General features: G+C 35.5%; 1 protein-coding gene and 1 long non-coding RNA gene across 5 annotated transcripts in view; one reads left to right on the forward strand and one right to left on the reverse strand.

Annotated features, from left to right (window-relative positions):
* The window catches only part of Mef2c (myocyte enhancer factor 2C), a 171,180-nt gene extending 169,209 nt beyond the window's left edge, over positions 1-1,971 (reverse strand). For both annotated transcript variants that reach the window (XM_008839427.3, XM_008839428.3), the window contains exon 1: positions 1,803-1,971. The gene's annotated coding sequence lies outside the window, so the exon portion shown is untranslated. The remainder of the gene's footprint in view (positions 1-1,802) is intronic.
* The window catches only part of LOC103739123, a 128,131-nt gene that overhangs the window by 12,443 nt on the left and 94,763 nt on the right, over positions 1-20,925 (forward strand). For all 3 annotated transcript variants that reach the window (XR_607483.2, XR_003850504.1, XR_003850503.1), the window contains exon 2: positions 3,080-3,141. This is a non-coding gene — a long non-coding RNA (uncharacterized LOC103739123). The remainder of the gene's footprint in view (positions 1-3,079; positions 3,142-20,925) is intronic.

The raw sequence follows: 20,925 nt of genomic DNA on the forward strand, positions 1-20,925 counted from the left end.
AAAAAAAGCTGAGAGTCATAAAGAACAGCTTGGCAGAAATTATGTTGTTTGTACTCAGTGTTAACGATAATGTGATAAATATAGCCAATACAAATGCATGAAAACTTAACAAGTGCAATTCTGAAGCTGACCTAAGAGTATATGTTTTTCAACAAATAGTTATGATCCTCAAAATGACCACTCTGGTTCTTTAAGACTATAGTATTTAACAAGAGAGGAAAATTATCTAGTTGCAGATAACTCATTCTTTAAGAGACTAATGATACTAGATTAAAAAAAATCAGTGACTTTGATCACCCATTTGTCAGAATCATTAATAAAATGTGGCAAAACATCTGAGAAAATAATAGTTGAACCACTGTTTTGATAATCTGAAGAATACATGTAATATTTTATATTAAGAAGTAAATTTGAATTTTAATTAAAATATAGGTTCATGAAGATGTTTGTAGAGAGTATTTTTTAAGAATTTGATTTCTGGTTGTGTAGAGCATTTCTGGTATTTTAAACAAACACTTCATATTTTTAAATAGAAATTACGCCTCTGTATAAATTTATGCCAGGCTCAAACCATGTTTGATTTAAAAATTGTTTTAGATAGGGTAGTCATCAACAAAAGTCAGATTTTATATTTTTCCCACTTTACAAATATGTATTAAGCATGTAGATTGAAAATTATTTATGGTACCTTCAGAATAAAACATTTGCTTCGTAGTCTTAGTAATTTATATTTGTAGGAGCTTTTCTCTTCTTAAGTACCAATCCTACCCCCCACAGCCCAGAAAATTGATTTTAATGCATAATAATTTATAGCATTCTTGATCAATGTATGCTGTTGTGTCTTTTACATTCATTAGCCCATGTTGCTTGTGAATATGGAATTTTCTTTTTAAAATGGTTTCATATGTTTACTATGTATAGTCTCTAGCTTTGAGCTGCTTACTTGCTTAAATAAATGTTTTCAATTTACTATAATACAACAATTTGTTGAGAAATGCTGTGAAGCATAGTTAAAAGAATGAGTCCTTGAAATAGAATCACTTTTTAAAAATATGTCCTAACATGTGGTCTCATTTTTCCCTCTTTTGCATTAATTAAAATCCTGTTCTGAAAAAAATATTTTTACCCAACTTTTGAATTTACAAAATAAAAAATGCCAAATATATAAATGTACTAATTTTGGAAATCAATGACATAAAAACATGCTTTATTATTCCCTTTATTGTTTATTCTAAAGATTTTGTTCTTTAAAGCCCTGTTATAATGAGAAAATGTTCCTTTTAATTAATTAATCTGTTCAATTACATTTCAAAAATATAAAGTTAATTTCATATGCTCTGTAATCATATTCCTATAATGTACACACACTTAAAATAACAGCACACGGTAATTTTGAAAAAGCGTGTACCATTTCACATTTTGATTTTGTAGCTTTATTAGAAAATGACATTTTATTCAGAGACGATTATGACAACTAGATTAAAATGGACCTAGAATGCTATTTCTTTAGTCTGGTGTGATATCTATTAACACTTTATCCTTTAGACATTGAAGATAGTAATCAGAGACCAGTATTTAAAATGCAAATTATTCTTTTACATTTTTTTTTTAAAATCTCAAAAGTTGCCCCGTGGTAATGGCTCTATTTCGTGCACCAGGCAAACCCACTATTGAGTTCGTTGGCTCTGATTCCACAGGTCTCATTAGCTTTGTGGACACAGGTACCTCAGCAGTGTCTCCTCTAAGATAACAAAATCAACTTTTAGAGATTAAAAAAATATATTTTGGCAATTGAAACTCACCAGTGCCTTTCTGCTTCTCCAGGAAGTTGTACCCGTCAGCACCTGCTGAGGGCTTTGTTGTCCAAACTCTGACAGGTAAAAAAATTCCTGTAGAATAAAGCCAGACCAGCTGGCTTTGAAGAGAAACCCCCCAGTTTGGGCTGCGTTTGCCTCCTCTCCTTTTCTATGAAGACCGAGGCTTTGCCCCCTTGATCGTCAAGCGGTGAGATGCGTGATCCCTCTGCACAAGTGTCTGGCAGGCCAAGCTGCACCTGTCCATGTCACTCTAGAGTAAATTTAGCTGTAAAGGTATCATTGACAACCAGACCTTTGTCAGTGCTGGCAAAAGAACACAGAATTACTACCCCCACCCCAAGCCTGAACACTGCTAGTTCCAATGGAAAATATCCAATCGGAAGCCTATCCAAAAATCATTCCTAAAAAATGAAATTGCTTTCATATGGTATAAAAAAGTTAGGTTTCCTTATTTCACACAGGCTTTAAAATTACATTTCCAAGAATAATCTTGGAACAAGACAAGTTTTTGTTCAATTAATTGTGGCTGGAAACTTTTTAATAGAAACATAGCACACACTTACTTCATTTCAGTTTATTAAATTGTGTTAAGCATTAAAGGTAGTTGCCATTCTTTGAGGCAGTTCATTTTCTCTTTTCGATCCAAAGAAATATTAGAAGGTTAAAACTTATCACATAGGAGGGATTAATCATGCTCCCAAAATTAGAAAGCATGTAGTTCTAAGAGACTGAGTGTCAAAATTGGATGGTCATAGTGCTTAAACTATTGGGACTCTAGGATGCCACAGCACTATTTAAAATGAAAACTCATGTCTGTGGGCAATCTAGAAGCTCACTAGACTGATGGTTCTTTGCTGACTGGCTAAGGTAAGAGCACTTATCATTTATCAATGGAGAATTTGTAGATTAATTTCTTTATTAGTGGTTTGACAAAAATTCCCTTTGAAGAAAAAGAGAGGCAGGCAGTATTCATTAATATATCTGACATAAATATAATAGTCCAGCTGTATAAAGCATCCTAAAGAGTAGCCTGCTTTGCCAAAACTTTCCGCGCTTCTGCCATAATAATTAAGATTTCTTAAGTGAAGTTAAAAAGAGTTGTGCAAAGTACCTGTTCTACCATATTACTGATATTTACAATGGTTGAGTATGGTGAGGAAAGGAAATCTGGGTCAAAACAAAAAATGCTTTGTAAAATAAACAAGGTTCCTATTTACTTACTATGTATAAACAGCCACTCACCAGGCCTCATTTCTCTGCAGGGCACCACTTTCAGATAAAAACATAGACCTGAATGGCATCATCCAGTATCCAAGGAAACCATGTAAGTACCCCTCTCACTGTGTACTTCTCTTATTCAGAGTTTAAAAGCTAGCTGAGTACTGAATAAGTGAGTGTTTTTATTTAATAATTATACGGGAGGTACTTTTTTGGAGCTTGCTAAAAAGAAACAGGTTCTTGATTGTTATGTGCGTCATAACAAAACCCTTATGTTTTCCTCATATTTCATAAAATTATGTGTTTCGTCCCAACCTCTCCATCAGTTCTCATTCTTACATACAAAACAGCTACTCAAAGTCTTAATGAACTGAGAGTTTCAAACGTCTCCAAGACCCACTAGTATCTAACAAGACATGTTTCAAAGGCCTGTGTCAGGAGCGGTTACCTAAGTCTAGTGAAGCATTCCTAAATTTAAAAATGAAAAACAAACTTTATCTTAATATTTCATTAGTAAATGTTAATAAGAATGGCTTCAGATTTGCTTGAGGAGTGAACAAGTGAACAGAAATGAGGTTATGTATTTTATTCCAGCAAAGAATCCTGAAAGTAAGTAAAATCAGTATGAGGAAGGAATAAGAAGTTAGCGTATTCCTCCCTTTCCTTTCTCCCTTCCCTCCTTCCCTCCCTCCCTTCTTCCTTCCTTCTTTCTCTTCCTTAGTTCCCTTCTTCCTTCCCACCCTCCCTTCTTCCCCTCCCTCCCTCATTCCTTCCTTCTTCTCATTCTTTCTGCACAAACTAATGCATGTTTCTGTAGCTAATTCCAAAGTACTACTTCATGTAAGAGTTATGAAATCTAATGTGGAAAAATAATCCCCACACAATAAACATATTGTTACTGTTGAAAAGGGACAATTACTAAAATATTTGAAAATAAAATGAAATTTCTATTGAATGTTTCCTTATCTGGGTTTCAGTTATTTTTAAAATTAGAACTAGCTAATTTAAAATAAGCACCATTTTTAATATTAAATTATTTTTAATATGAAGTTACTATTATGTTTGCATAGTATTTCATGAAAATATGTAAAATTTAAAATAACTCATAATTATAGAACTTCTTTTTTTGTTTTCCAGATCACCTCTATGATTTGTCTAATCTTAAATACAGATGTACTACTTTCTTTGGTTTTGTTTAGAACTACATTTTAATCAATTTAGTCTGTCAATTTAACACCTAAATACTTCAGTATATATCGTCCATGAACCAGAATTTCTGCAACACATTTCTAACCACATTCACACCAAAGGAATTATGATCAGTTCAGTAATATTATCCAATAAGTAGCTTAAAATTATGTTTTTGTAGTTATACTAAGATATCTTTTATCTTTTTAATTTTTGTTGAATATTTGATCATTTCATACAATATATCTTAAAGATATTTAGACCCTCTCCCCATCTGCACCCCTCCATAGCTCCCCCGCTGAATTTCATGCATTCTGTCATATGTGTTAAGGCCTATTGAGTCAAATTTGTGTCCCTAAATGTCCCTGGGTGTGAATTCATAACTGGATCCTGGTCAACCTATCAAAATTCACTCTCTTAAAGACCAGCTCGTCCTCACCCAGTAGTGATCAGTTGCCAATATTTTCTCAGCTAAGGTTGGGGCTTCTTACCCATTTCCCCACTTTTTTTCTGGTTTAAGTTTGCATGGGTTTTGTGCATGCTGTCACCATTGCTGTAAGTTCTTATGAGCAAGTTCTCAGCCACCCGGAAGACTCTGTTCCCTTGTGGTAATCCACCACCCCTGGCTCTTTCAATCTTTCCATTCCCTCTTTCCCAGTGGTCCCTGAGTCCTGGGTGGCAGAGATTTATTCAGGAGTTGTTTCCAGGGACACCCATTCTGTTGTTTCTTATTCTCTACATTTTAGCCAACTGTGACTTTCTGTGTTAATCACCATCTGTTGCGTATTATTTTCTCTGCCCCATGTTATTTTCTCTGCTCCCTGTTCTACTATATTCCCTGAGCCTTAAGTATAGAGGTTGCATTGTAGCTGTGTCACTTAGGGCTAGTCAGCTCAGAAACACTCTGTGTTGACCAGTTGTAGAACTCTGTAATAGTTTCTATCTGTAGCAAAAAAGAAGCTTCTTTGATGAGTATATTTGTAAATATAAGGACACATATTTAGCATACAGTAAAATACATTTCTCTAGGACTGTAATAGATGAGGTTTTTCTCTAGAATCTATGACCACTTCATTCATGTGTATTTGGATATGTTTTCAGTATCATACATGAGTTCCCTCCAACTGAGTGGGCCATAAGTTTAATTAGATAGTTGTTGATTACGCCCAACATAAAAATGCCACTGTTGCACCAACATCCTACTTTTAATCAAGGTTTTCAGGAGTTACAGTTAAAAACAATTGGTTTCACCTCATAGTTTAGAGTTTTTCACATAATTTTCATTTATTTTTGTTAATGGTGCCTTTCACTTTTCTTCTGCAAGATGATTCTTCTCTAAGCATAATTGGTAAGGATGACCTCATTCATAGTGTTAAGACTCTTCATTTTCAATATCTAACTTAGCAACAGTTCAGTTTATCATACAATGACATCAAATTATACTCTTTATGCATTTTCATATTTCCATCTTTTTATATGTAAAAATTCATCTTTCTGAGTTAAGACTAAGAACGTTGCTGGAGCTTCTTAGTTCCAGCACAAAGACCTTTGAACCTAAGAAACCCTAGGAAGTTTGTTTTTTATGCTAGGGACAAAGTTTACAAGTACAGAGTTTGAGATCTGAAGTGCTACTATTTAAAATAGAAATTCCTTGCTGCAAAATAAAGGTTTGGCTACTTTTGAGTGAAGTTTAAGGCACAGAAAGGTTAGCTTAGATCCTTGTAATGCAAAAACACAGTAGCCAAAAATACTGGTAACCCTTACAATTTATTTCATTGAAGAACAGGAAAGTTTTGAGATGCTTTCTCATACAGAGGCTGAACAAGAAACCAACCCTGTAATCTCTTGGCATAATTTTAATTGTTTATATTAGGACATCCATTCTTAAATATCATATCAATTCAATAAACTCAAGCTCTTATACAAAAGTGCAAGGGAACATATGGAAAGATACACAGACATTTGACATTTTCTATTCATAGACAGTGGACTCTCTACTGTGGACCAACACTGTTCAACAGAAATTTCTGTAATGATAGAACTCTGTATCGTACTTTAAAATATGGTAACCACTAGCCACATGTGGCTATGGAGCATTTAAAATGTGGATGGTGTAACAAAGAAAATGAATTTCTTATTTTGATTTAATTTATTGCAGTTCCAGAGACCACGTATGACTAATGGCTACAGTGTTAACGGTATAGTTCTAGTCCAGACCTTTTAAAATGCACGTCAACTACCGTGACCCATGACAAAGATCATCAATGCCCAAGGGGAAAATGTGCTCTGATATTCACGGAGGTGGATTTTAAATTTATTATCATATGACTGGCTAAGTTTCAAAGACTATTATTCTGCTTTCATCAGAAGTTAAAATGTCCTTTTGCAAAGAATTTTAAGTTCTTTGATATTCTATCATATAGCACCATTTTTTATTTACTTAAATATTTAGTTCATCATTGTAGTATAATTTCTTTACAACATTTTCTGGAGATGAATGTTTTTAATATTGTTAATGGAAAGACATTGTAATATTGCTTTATAAACTCAGGGTAGCAACTTTAAAAATGATCATTATAAACACTATTGCATTAGAAAGATATTCTAATGAAAATTCTAACTATGGTGATAAATATTTGGAAGATTCAGTTACAATTTCTTTGCAAATAATTTCGAATATGTGATCAGCCTGCAAAAATGATCACCAGCTTTGTTCCTCTGCGGCGGACTCCACTGCCAAGGCATGCATCAAGGTTTATATTTTCTCCGTAGCCTTTTCAGCATTCATTGAAAGTGAGCATTAGCAGGTATGATAATGTTTGATTAATAATGCAAGTAAAATAACTATAGACAAAATAATTGCAAACATATTTCAAGTTTAAAGTGAGCATAGATTAAAATCACTAACATATTTCTTGAGTGCTTGTTATTTGGAAGATAACCTAGAGACCATGAAATGTCTATTTCAATTGGAGACGTAATATCTATTGTTTCAGAAACTACACTTATTGGACTTGGGTCATGTCCTTTTGCATGGATAGGTTTCAGATAAGCAGAGAAACTTTTTTTGGCAAAACTCTGGACAAGTTGCTCAAATGGTCCCTCCCACTGTATTACAGTTAAAATCTGGATAAAATATACTTTCCAATAAATTATTTAACTTGAAAAATACTTTTTGTTTTATTTTTGCTTGCATAGTGTATGTATATATGTATGTATGTTTACACGTGTGTAGTATACATGCACATCTATGCTCATGTATGTGGAGGCCTGAAATTGATATCTTCCTTGATCACTCCCCACTGTATTTATTGAGGCAGGGTTTCTCAATTAACCCAGACCTTATAAATTCTGGTTAGTTTAGCTGGTCAGTTTGCCCCCAGAATCCCTTGTCTTCTACCTCCACAGTGCTGGGATTCCATGCAGCTAACATGCCTCCTGGCATTTATGTCAGTTTTGGGAATTCAAACTTCAGTCTTCACAATTTTTGGGACAGTGCTTTATCCATTGAGCCGTTTCCCCAGTCTCATATATTATTTATATGTATACATATATGTTCATCTATAAAATATATTTTATTGTTGTTTTGGTTTGGTTTGGTTTGGGTTGGGTTGGGTTGAGTTTTTTGAGACAGGGTCTCTCTGGAGCCTCAACCTGCAGCTCATTATGTAGACTAGGCCAGCCTCCTTCTTATGGAGATCCACCTGCCTCTGCCTCCTCAGTGCTGGAATTAAAGGTGTACACCACTACACTTGGCCCTCCAAAAATTTTTGAACATTTCCAAAGATCCTTCATCCTCACCTTGAAACTAAAAACTAAAATTTGTGAGTTGAAACTGCAGTTGGCACTAACAAACAGACAAGCAAGTAAGGATAGCAAATTGAATTATGTACATAGTATTTGAAAGGATACTCTTGAACGGTAGACATTCTCTATTAAACGTCTCATATATAAACTTCTCATATTTAAAAATTAGAAGACAACTAACAACCACATTTGTAGACCCAGTTTTATTGTCTCTTTTTATGTTTTTTAGTGTCTTCAGTAATGTAGCCATCTACTTTATTGACTAATCTATTTTCAGAGAAAAGGACCTGTGCTTACTCAGCAACTGTTCTGTGTGGAGAAAACTTTGCCTCTCTTAAAGGCATGCTACAAATCAAGTCTTTAAGATTCTTGTAAAATATTATCCCCAATATTTGAAAGTCTGAAAATTGTTTTCTTTTATAAGAAAATGGACCCATAACTTCTGAATCCTTAATCGTCTCCTCAGTTATTATGTATTGGTTTACAGAGAAATAATTTTATCTTTTTTACTATGACAATCCCAATTATACTAAAAGGTAGAGCTGTTGGCCCAATGACCTTCAGCACCTACCATCGCACAGGAATTTTGTTTCATCGTGCTTTGTTTCACCCTTCTACATTTGCCATAAATTATTTTGAAGCTTATTTCAAATATAACATTATTTCATCCATTAATATTTTGGTAGACAGTATTTTAAAAATTAACCCTAGTTTTTTTTACTTGACTTACAAATGTTTTAAAATTAATTTTTATTGTTTGAAAATTTAAAAAACGCATATAATGTGTTTTGAGCTAATCCACCCCCCCAATGCTCCCCAAGTTCTCATCATGCCCCAACACCATTTGTCCCTCCCAGCTCCAGGTGCTCTTCTGTTTTAAACCTACTGAATCTGCTTAGTACTGCCTGCAGGTGAATGGGTGTAGTGTCATCTACTGGATCCTGAGTAGCGTAACTATAAAAATGAGCCATATTTGAAAAGTTGATTATACCTAAAATATTTCCTTATTACCTCCGAATAAGCTAAACCAACACACAACCATTGCCTCATACATTTTCAACCTTTCTGTTGTTTGAAGTGTTAATTCAAATAAGGTCTATATCTTATGATTAGTTGGTATGCCTCTTTTCCATTAATCTGTAAGTTTATATTTATTTTTAGGTGTTTGTTGAGAAAATGGAATTGTTTGGTGCTGTGGAGCTTCCCATTTGCTATGGAAATATACATTTCTATGAAGTTGTTTAATCAACTCCTTTGTTCTCCACCTTACCTTTTCAATTGATAATTAAGATTCTGAGAGCTTGATCAAATATTTTTTAGGGCACAGTAGGAGAGATACTGATTCCTTTTCTGGACTTAAGTTTTAAAAATTAATTCTTTGAAAATTCTATATAATGTATTTTGATCCCATTCAATATCTTCCTCATCTTCTCTTAGATCTACTCTATCTCCTTATACCCACACATTATGTCCTTTTTTTGAAAACTCCATTGTAATTTGAGTTCCCCAAGTATTTCTGGGTATGAGTCTGTACCCTGGAGGATGGATGGTCCACTTACCAGTGGTCACACCCTAAAGAAAACTGTCCCTTTCCCAGCAACTCTTCAGCTAGGGGTGGGGATTCATGCTCACCCCCCCCCCTTTCCAGCTTGGTGTTTTAAAAAAACATTTTTATTAGCACATATTAATTATATAAAAATAATGGGTTTCATTGTGACATTTTAGTAAATTCATATAACATGCTTCTCCTCTGTCTTAGTTTGTTTCTTCATTGCTGTGACAAAACACTCTGATCACTCCCAACTTGGGGAGGAAAGAGTTTACTTATCTTACATCTCCTGGGTCACAGTTCATCAGAGAGCCCAAGGTAGGAACTCAGGGCAGGAACCTGGAGGGAGGAGCTGGAGCACAGGCCATGGTGGAACACTGCTTACTGGCTTGCTTACCTGGCCCCTGCTCAGCCTGCTTTCTTATGCAAGACAGGCCCACCTGCCCAGGAGCTGGGCCCTCCCACATCACTCAACAATCAAGAAGGTCCCACAGACATGACCACAGGCCAGCCCAAAGGAGGCAGTTCCCCAGTTGAGGCTCCCTCAACTCAGGTGTGTCAAGTTGACACTAAAGCTATCCAGCACATCCTCTAACTTTGTGATGTTGTAAAATGTTGATGTTCATTGCTTACACTCATTTATTCCTTAGGGTTTGTAAAGTGGAAATGTAGTTCTTTCTATTTCTGCTTCATTTATTAGCAGGAATGCTTCTAGAAAGACAAGATTTTATTTGGAGCTCCAATTTATCAAAAAAGTCAAGATAAATGCCTGGTTTTCTCCCTTTATTTATCAGTTCTCAACGTAATACATGGTATTCAATACCCTCTAATGGTGACCACAGTTGCTAAAAATTGTCATTCTGAACATCTTCATGATAAATTTCAATCCATTGGTACCCCAACTGTCCCATCTTTGGCTCTCCAGTCTATTTAAACCAGTTCATATCTGTCTTTGAAAGATGCTCAAGCTTTTGAGAGCTTTCATGATAAATGATATGACAAAATTTGACATGATTAACCTGAACATTTCCTTTCTCAACCTGGAATCAGGAAATATTCTAAGAAGTCATAATTGTTTGTCTTAGAACTGGTCCCTGAAAATAATATTCTTAAAATTAGGGGAGCTCTTTCCTACTGGCATGATCCTTAATCTAGGTATAGTCAAAGGAAAGAACTAGAACATATGTTCCTTCTAGTTTTTATTTTTATGTTTTTGAAATGTTGGGCATGGAATCCAGGCCTTCACAAATAGTAGGTGAATACACTACTAGTGAACCACTCATCTAGCTATTTTTTCTTTAATTTTAAGGATAAAATATACCAGAAATTCACAGTAACCCTTAAACTTAATGGATACTTTGGCCAGCAGGTTTTAATATAAATACAATGCTTTGTGAGATAACATAATTATAAAGATGGAGAACATATTAGTGGCTGGTAGGGAAAAGGAAGATGGGAGGAATGGGCTAGAATCAGACCTAGTGTTAGAAATTTTTGAAGTGATGACACAGTTAAGTGCTTGGCTGAGGTTTACTGTTACTCATGGCTATGCATGTGATAAAATTACACAGGGATTTAGACACATTTACCAATACAGATAGATCCATGTATAACTGGATAAATCTGAAATACGCTCTATGGGTTGGACCAATTTTAGCCTACAGGTTTAGATACTTGCAAGACACTAGCACTGGAGGCAGAGACTAGGTGCCTAGAAATGATGCACATTTATTTCATATTTTTATTCATTTATTTATTTTTATGAGTGTTTTGTCTGCATGTATGTAAGTGCGCCGTATGTGTGAAATGGTTATGGAAGCCAGACAACAGTGTTGGGTGTCATAGAACTGAAGCTACAGATGAATGTTACTGCCATGTGAGTGTCAGGAATTGAACCTGGGTCCTTTGAAAGAGCAGCCAGTGCTCTTTAACTGCTGAGCTCTCTCTCCAGCCCAATATTTTACTTATTATTTTTCAATTGTTTATTTGTATGATTGTATTGCCTGTATGGATGTACATGCACCTGTGTCATTCAATGTCCACAGAGGTCAGAAAAGGGTTTGGATTCCCTGCAGCTGAAGTTATGGATGGTGGTTGGCCACCAGGTATGTGCTGGGATCTAAACCTGGGTCCTCTGCAAGACCATCCAGTGCTCTTAACCACTGCCATCTCTCCAGACCCCCAAACAAACTTTTTAATAGCAGTTTTGTGACAGATATAGAAAACTAAGTTGATAATCATAATATTTCCTAATAATAGTTAAGAAATAGTATATAATATACATACGAAGGAATACTGTATTCCATGTTATAACAAAATACTTGCTACTGGTTACCTTATAAAACTTATTTTGGCTTATGATTTTGGTTGGGTGGAAGATCCCCAAAGCAAGTCTCTAGTATCTTGGAGTAGAAGCAGAGACCAAACTCGCTGCATGAAAAAGGGCATGTGTGTGAGGGAGGAAGCCAGAGAAAAAGGAGGGGTGGGCTCACTCTTTTATAACAACCCACTCTTGGGAGTTAACTCACTCATTGCAGACCCAACCTGCTTCCTATAAGACAACATTAATCTAACAGAATATTGAAGTCTGGGTGAGTCAATCTTATAGTAGGCCCCACAGTTTGGTTTTGTCTTTTAACTTAAAAAAAAAAACTTTATTGAGAATTTCATACATGCACATAAGGTGTTTTGATGAAATCCACACCCACTTCCTCCCCTCCAACACCTCCCATATCTCCCCATTACTTTTTTCTGTCAACTTCATTTTCTTTCTTTCTTTCTTTCTTTCTTTCTTTCTTTCTTTCTTTCTTTCTTTCTTTCTTTCTCTCTCTCTCTCTCTCTCTTTCTTTCTTTCTTTCTCTCTCACTCTCTTTCTTTCTTTTGGGGCTTTTTGCTCCTCTAACATTCCCATCTCTGAAGAGGTAACCCTAAATCTTTTAGGGATTAAATAAAAGCTCCCAAATACTTTTGATATTTTTGGCTTTTGGAACAGAGTATGTTGCTACTTGTAAGCCCAACAATTTTTAAGTTCCATAGCCTCAATATTGCCACACTGGAGACTAAGCTTCCAGTACAGAAACCAGGAAACAACACATACCCAAATTATAGAAAATACATTGTTTTCATGCCTCTACTACTTCTATTTCCCTATCAGATTGTGCTTATGTCTAAGGGAACCATGGTATCAGCAGTGGACTAGCAGAATGGCCAAGATGATTCTTTACTTTCACCATGCAAGATGATGGGTCCTAATTTAAAGTACCTCAAAAATACGTCAACCATACAAGGTGCATATTTTATAAGAAAATGCATAGGAAGTTAACAGGAGGCTTCTGTTCTCACAACATGCTTCAATGCAAGTACAAAGATCCACCCTAATTTCAAATATCAGTGAGTGACGGATTACACACAGACTAGTCTCATCCTTGGTCATGTTCTGCCACTAACATTGATCAGCCAAAGCTTTTCTCTAACCTTCTTAGCAATGGCCTTGTATGTGGAGATGAGTGTGTAGATGCCCATGGGTTTTGTACATATATTGTCATTTGTACTGAAGCTTATTTTAATTGGCTGACAGATTGTCACCTATTTTGAGTTTTCTTAAGTTTTAAGTTTCTCTTTTCTTCCTAGGAGCTAAGTAGAAATATATTATTTTTAAATGCTAGTAAAAATCTTTATTTTGGTTTTGTAGGTATTAGCAGCAAGAGCTGGAAAAACCACTCAATATGATTTTATTATGCTCTTGTCAAATTATGACACCTCAGTTGTCTTAGAATATTTATTAGACTGTTTTATAAATCCATTAATATGTGGGCTCCTAACATGTAGGTTAGAAATATTTTGATATGCTTTTATTTTCAAAATTCACCTTCTCTTCTCCATGTTAGAATTATAACCCCTCCAGCTAAGGGAGAGACAGTGGCTGGCTCCATCTACCTTCCTCACTTGCTACTACTTGAGCAAAGCTGAATGAGCTGAGTCTTCTCCTGTCACTTACAGCCACGTCCTCCAGTTCTTGATCACACCTAATGGAAACACAGAATGTGTTTAGAGTTTTCAATTTTCTTTTCTTCATTGGGTGCAGATGTTGACCCAGGTACAATGGCTTTCTTTCATGTTACTGCTTATTCACAACGGGAATCTGTGTAGTTCAGCAGATCTGTGATGTCATAACTGAGATAACTTTCTGGGACCAGTATGGCTCCATAGATAAACAATCCCTTTCTCTCTCTATAGAATTATGCAAGGCTTCCCTAGAGTCTATCTCTATGCTTTCCTTCTACTCTGGAGTTTTCACATCGTACGATTAGATATGATAATGACCACCACTTGCTTGCTGGATATTCAGAGTGGTCACTTCCACTTCTGTCTGATTTGATACCTTAGTTGTTTGCATAGCACAAGCTCATTCTGCCTTTGCACAGTCTGTCTAACTCACTGATCCTGTGCCATAACCATGGATAGTGTCATCTCTGTATTTGTGGTACCAAGTGTACATACTGGCTGAAGTTGCCTGCCATCCATCTTGCCTCACACTGTAACAGAGAGAAGGGCCTCCATCAAAACGTGTCTTCCTAAGCTTAGGAATTTCAGTGGTTGTACCATGCAAGAGACTCACTTACTCTTTCACTGGCTATTTAGCTCTTATTAGTTCGCCAATCCTTTTAATTTTGTAATTTTTAATAAGACCATAAAATGGCCATAACAAAGAAAATAATTAAAAAGGGTGTGAAAATGTGACATTCCACAATGCTAGTTGAATTGCTTACATTCTGGACTCACACTTTGTGCTAGTCAGAGGAAAAAGGAGCCTTAAGAAATGATCTCCTTACACTCAAATAGAGTGTGGCAACAGGTCATCAGGAGCTATGTTCTTGTTTTTCCTAACTTTGGAGCAGCAAGCACTGAGTGGCTTATAATATAAAATTCTGTATCAAAGAATCATATTAAAATATCAGTATATGTTTTCTGAATGTCAAAACAATTTAGTATTTGTTTACCATTAATAATATCAAAATATTATTGGATCGATAGATAAGATACGACATCAAAATATTTTACATTTGTATCAGTAAATCTTTGAAACCTAGTATGTAGTTTACATTTACAGCACGCTTCAATTTAATATAGTCACACACAGGCTAGTCTTAGACAATGGGGTAAGTGAGGCAGAAGTGAGGAGGGAAGCTCTTGTTTATTGTAATATCCTAGGACATTTTCTATCATGATATTCATCAACTCCAATACTATTGGGAACTGTGAAAGGAAAATTCCTCAATGCTCCTTATACTGGGTGGCCATTAATTTACAATTTATTTTGCATCACCAAAGGTAATTTGACAAGAAGAACAAATAGATTAAGTCATTTTCAAAACAGCAAATAACTTATTCTGGGAGCTTCTGAAGCCTCATTACTAGTGAGTACAATAATGTATGTGATCTGTGAAATGCTTGAGCTGTCTTCATAACGTCTGCCTCCTTCCATGATCTCTACAGCTTCCTCTCCTGAGGTTCCAATGGGAAGCAGTTTGTGAGTTTTCAATGATAGTCATGACTTTCCGCTTGACATACATGCATTTAGTTTTAGATCCTAATTGAATGCTAAGATATCTTGACTGTCCTCCCATGGACATGGAAGAGCATGCAGTCAGTAAGGTTTGTTGAATGAGCCGTTTTCACCATTGAGTTGAAGTCTGGAAAGCAAGGGCATGTTTTTGAATCCTTTGGTGTCTTTCATTGCCAACATAGCGTGTGCTATTCATTCAGTGCTTAATGAATTCTTATTGACCAGGTCCATGACTTACAATTGGCCTCCTTGATCCTGGTTCAAACCTATATCCCTCAAATTGTTAAGTTACAAATGTGAAAAAAAATCATGTTTGTCTGGAGGAACACACACAAGTATATCTACCAGTGTACTTTGCTTATTCTCAGGTGGCTCTAGAATTAACAATGAGTGCCATCACTTTCATTTAATATGAAGAAGTCATTTTCAACTTATTTGCCAGAAAAAAGTATGACTAACATCATAGATCCTAAACTATATCATGAAAGACTCTAGTTGCACATGGGCATTTGAATCATTCAGTTCTTTCATTTAACAAACTGAACACATCGGTGAATTGAGTCATTGTGTTGGGTGTGAGATAAAGAAAGATGTATGTCCCCCAAGTTGCTTACATTTTAGTTAGAAAGACCTATCAGATCATAGCATGGGAAGACCCCTGTAAACATTCATAAGTTTATAGGAAGCTATTAATGGAAAAAAAGGTTCAGCAACATTCAACTTTTAACTTATTTTACTTTTATAATGATGACTAGTAAGTATTTTTAGAATAAATGTGTAGATTGTGGTTTGTTGTTTTTGAAAGTTATGTTATTTGGCATTTATAGCATTTTATTTACTTCCTTGATTGATTAATTGCAGTTAAATTACCTTAGCATGCAAGAACAGATTTTACAGATTTTGACATAAAGATTAAACAGCATAAAGCATAACTAATGTGGTTTAGTGGCATGCTATGTATGAAAGCATAAAATTTAAACATACTCTTCATGAGGAATTTTTGCAGCTACAGTGAGTTAGAAAGATTCAAATATTGGAACTATCCCCTTTTCTGTGATAGGGAGGTGCAGGCATTTTATAATTGAGATCATTATGGAAGAATGTCCTGACATAACTGATTGGCTTTAGTGATGTGCCTTGAAAGTTCAAATTCAAGGTGTGCACTTATTTCAGTCAGCTTATTCTGAATGTTTAAATAAGAAATACTATTTCTGGGTATTCTGAATAACTCCTTGTACATTTATTCCTAATAGTGAGCATTTGGACTAATGATGGATTACTAATGAGCATGTAAATGTACCACCTGATTACATTAATATATGCTCTTCCATGACGAGGTCTGAAATGAACATTCCTAATATGTATCTCTTTTCCCCAAATGGCAACGAGGTGTATACTGAGCAGGACTGAGAGAAGGGTGTTTTTGAGAGCCACTGATTTAGTCAATTATCAAAAATCACATTATAATAAATGCTGTTCTAAGAATTTTGATTAACCTTTAAATAAATGTTACTTTGCAAAAAAATCTGCCAAATGTGTTAATGACAAATTGTGAAGTGGTAGTAATTGCAAGTATGGCTTTATAGATAATATAGCTAATTGATACCACCCTCTCAAACATAGATAGCACATCAGCTGCTGTGAGCCTGGGTACCGTAATGGTATCTGTGGCAGTTTTGATGCATGGAGGATGACGTGAGTAAAATGGAAACTTAAGAGTGCCTCACCAGGGTCGTTCTCTCATGGACATCTGATGCCCACGGTCAAGTAAATTTTTAATGACACGTAGTCACTACACACCTTTCAGCCTTCAAGAGAGGTAAGCGTACATTGATCTGTCCTAATTAGCCTTGCAGAGCACTTCAGACATCCCTGCAGGAACACGATTATTTAATAAAATGGGAGCTTTTTTTCCCCCACAAGCTCAGCACTTGTTCCTTGGATGACTGTATTCTTTTCTTATACTTAAAAAAACTGGGGTCTTGTGTCTCATGTTCATCCCTGGGCTTGTTTGACAATGTAGTATTAATGCAGTTGCATAAAAATGTAAGCAAAATTAAGAAATGGGTCTGATTATGAAGGTTCATATAAGCCCACAGGGCTCACATCATTCTTTCCTAATGTACAGGGTGCTGACTGCATAAAATTGCCTGGAAAGACATTAAAGATACACAAACAATTCTGTTGAGGTGTGCAATGGAATGCATTTATATTTGGCGATAAAGGTGACTCTCAAAAACCTGATTTGCAAAAGGGCTTGTAATTTCTTGAGATAGGAACATTCATGTTGTGACATATACCTTTTTGTTTTAGTTTTATATTTTTACGTTTACATTTAGTTTTGATCCACTGTTGAGAAAGATGAAAGGTCTTGATTTTGCTCATATTTGTAATACACCAAGTATTCTCTGTAATACTGATAGAGTTTGGTGGTAGAGGCAGTTTTTAAATACATCTGCTTATTGTAGTTGTGAAATTAGTCATAAATGGAATACAGAACAGATGGTCTTAAATCCTATCCCATTAATCAGATCTATAGCCAGAACCCCTCAGAGGTACAAATATACCTTAATGGAAACAGTTAACTGGTTGCTAGATGTATTTGCTGTTAAGAAAATGAAACAAGAGTAGGTCCCTGCCATGCTGTTGGGCTGGCCATGGATGACAATATCTGGAGTTGCCCTGATGTCCTGGTGAATCAGACTACTGGCTCCACAAATGTATACTTTATCTTGCAAAATTAGAGATTCATGTCTTTGGCTATTAAAAGCATCTCTACAATTTATAACACTTTGTTCAAATGAGATTATTAAACCTCAGTGTGACTAGGCTTGGCCACTCTTTCGGGGGATTAGGTTTTGAAAGTGGGATGGGTAGAGAAGTAGGAGAACTCTGCATCACTGAGAGTAATGTAAATAGTGGGTAACGTGGAAGGAAGAGGCTTAGAACAACACAAGACAAGATTTATGGTCTTTACAATATAGGAAAATCTGTTTAAAAACCCACACTTTCTGAATATTGCTTTAAAATATCTTTCAAAAATGTTGATTGAAAACAAAATTAATTTTTGAGTTTTATATATATGTAAAATATATTATTTCATATTACCAGATAGTTTTATGACATCTAATGTATGCAAAATAGTGTGCTGAATGCTGAAGGAAAAAGGAATAATGCTTCTCTCTGTAACATTTTGTTAGTCACTCTGCTCTTGCCTGCAGGTAACAGAAAACGTAACTCCAAATGGTTCATGTTTTAAGGAAATAGGTTTGTTCACTCCACTGAAAGTCCAGAGATAAGGAGGAAGTTAGGGTTTTAAGTTTGGCTTGGTTTTTCTTTTGTTGTTTGTTCTGTGGCTTGACATCATCAGCAGTTAGTAGGAAGCTGACTATCAAGTGAAAGGAGCATTTCTCAAGGCTTCCTAGAAGAGTAGAAAACGCTCCCTGAAACTTCAAAAAGCCCTTGGGGGTGGACTTTGATAGTCCAAGAGAACAAGTTAAGAAAGGAAATTCAAGATGGGACATGCATGCAGAATGGGTTGGTAGCATGAAGAGGGTGTCCGCGCTGAGTACAGACTGAGCATTCAGGGAAGGAGTCCTTAAAGGGATACTGTCATAACTGACTCCATGAAGATGAGGAGTAAGGAGTAAGGAAGGACTGTAGGGAGTGAGCATCTCCAGTATGAACACAGAAGTGAGAGGGTGGTTACAGGAAACAGCGCCCCACTCATTGCTAGGATGCAGCTTCCCTTCACCTTGTTTTTTGGACACCTAGCAGACCCTTTCTCTGGTTTCACAGTTTTCCATGCTTATGACAAATTAACTCTCATCACACTTATGTTTATTCTTTTCCCAGCACTGCTTCCTAGGAGACTCTGTGAGAGTTCCTGTCTGTCTAATTCTCTTCTCTATTTACAGTACTGAGTGTAGTTTTTGGTAATAAATGGTAAATATATGATAATCAAATTTGTAAATGAATGGATGATTATTATTTTAATAATTGTCAGCATTTGGGTCTGGCAACACAGAATGATGATAACTTCTATGACTCTGATTATATTTCTTATAAATAGTCATTAAATATAGGCAGTAACATAGTCTGAAGGACTCTTTGACTCTCATATCAGAGGTTTAGATTCAGATTTGACTATCTTTTTTGAATGTAATTTTCTCAAGAATAAATATGCATTTTCATACACTGTACAATCCCCATAACATTAAAAATTGTCATCTCCTATTTATTGAATGAACACATTTTTGTGTGTTAGAGGATGGAAGCTTTGTTCACCACAGTATTAAAAAGACTAATACCATATTCATAAGCCTTCAGCTCACGTTTCTTTCTGATGTTTCTTCTGGTTTTATGATTTTTGGAATTTTGAATTGAATAACCAATAGTTGGTTTTACTGATATTATTAATGAAATGGATGAAATAATAGGAAGGATTTTAGAGAAAATTGTACATAGTACGTGATGTTCATTATCATCAATGTTACAATTTGCATATAACATAGGAAGAATTTTGAAAATTTGAAAAAGGATATAATAGTAGAAGAAAGTACAATGATGTCCCCAGATTCATTATCCTGTTCCTTTGAGATACAATATGGTCGTGTACACTTCCTCTAAAGGTCTCTAACACGTCTAGATTTTTGTCTCACAGGACTTTCTTATGTTGCTTTTTAAACTCTTTTTGAATTTATTTGCCATTCCAAGCTTTGAATCTCTTAGTTTAATATATTCCTTGTAGTGTCATCTACAGAGAATAGTTTTAGTAAGACTTTATTTTTAGCATATCTAGCTTTGCTGAAGTTATAAAAATTATTTTAAGGTAGAAAACCATTTCCTTTCATTCATACGCATTTTTTCATATTTTTTGTTATTTTTATTTTTTTATGTGTATGAGTATATTACCTGCAGGTATGTGAATGCACCCATGTTGTGCAATGCTGCAGAGATAAGAAGGCAGCTTTGGATTCCCCTGGAACTCGAGTTAAAGACGGTTCGTAGATGCCATGTGGGTGTTGGGAATCGAATCTGGGTCCTCTGCAGGAGCAGTCAATGCTCTTAACCGCTGAGCCATCTCTCCAGCCCAGCATTTATTTTTTAAATTTATTTATTATTTTTATTTTCTGTGTATGAGTGTATTGCCTACATGTATGTAAGTGCACCCGTGATGTTCAATGCCCATGGAGGTCACAGGAGGGGTGTTGGATCCCTTGGAATTGGAATTACGGATGGTTGTTAGTTGCCATGTGGGTATGGGTACTAGGAATCAAACCCTGGTCCTCTGCAAGAGCAGTCAGAGATCTTAATGGAACCATCTTTCCAGTCCTGTTGCTTATGTTTTTTAAAAGCCCCCAGTGTAATATACTTGAGACACACTACTGAACGTTATTTTTGAGTGATTTGTGGACTATCACATAGATTATAACTTAAGAGTTATGGTTCTTGGGAAAAATGATGGGACAGTGTAGATATGACAGTAGGACAAAGAATTGCAAAAGGTGATGTCACTTTGTTTTTCATTTATTGACATCACCAAGGGCAGTATTTGTTTTTTATAAAGAAATGTAATATCCCTGGACCAGAGAGATTACTCCGCAGGTAAAAGCGCTTGCTGTACAAGTCTGATAACCTGAGTTTGGTCTTCCACTGTGGAAAGAGAAAGCCAATTTCCAAAAATTATCCTCAGATCTCACCAGTATGTCATGGCACCCACATACCTTCACACACATACACACACAGCATACAATAATTATTAATAATAATAGTAATAA

The sequence above is a fragment of the Nannospalax galili genome, unplaced genomic scaffold (genome assembly GCF_000622305.1).
Source record: "Nannospalax galili isolate Female #2095 unplaced genomic scaffold, S.galili_v1.0 scaffold918, whole genome shotgun sequence".
Classification (NCBI taxonomy): domain Eukaryota; kingdom Metazoa; phylum Chordata; class Mammalia; order Rodentia; family Spalacidae; genus Nannospalax; species Nannospalax galili.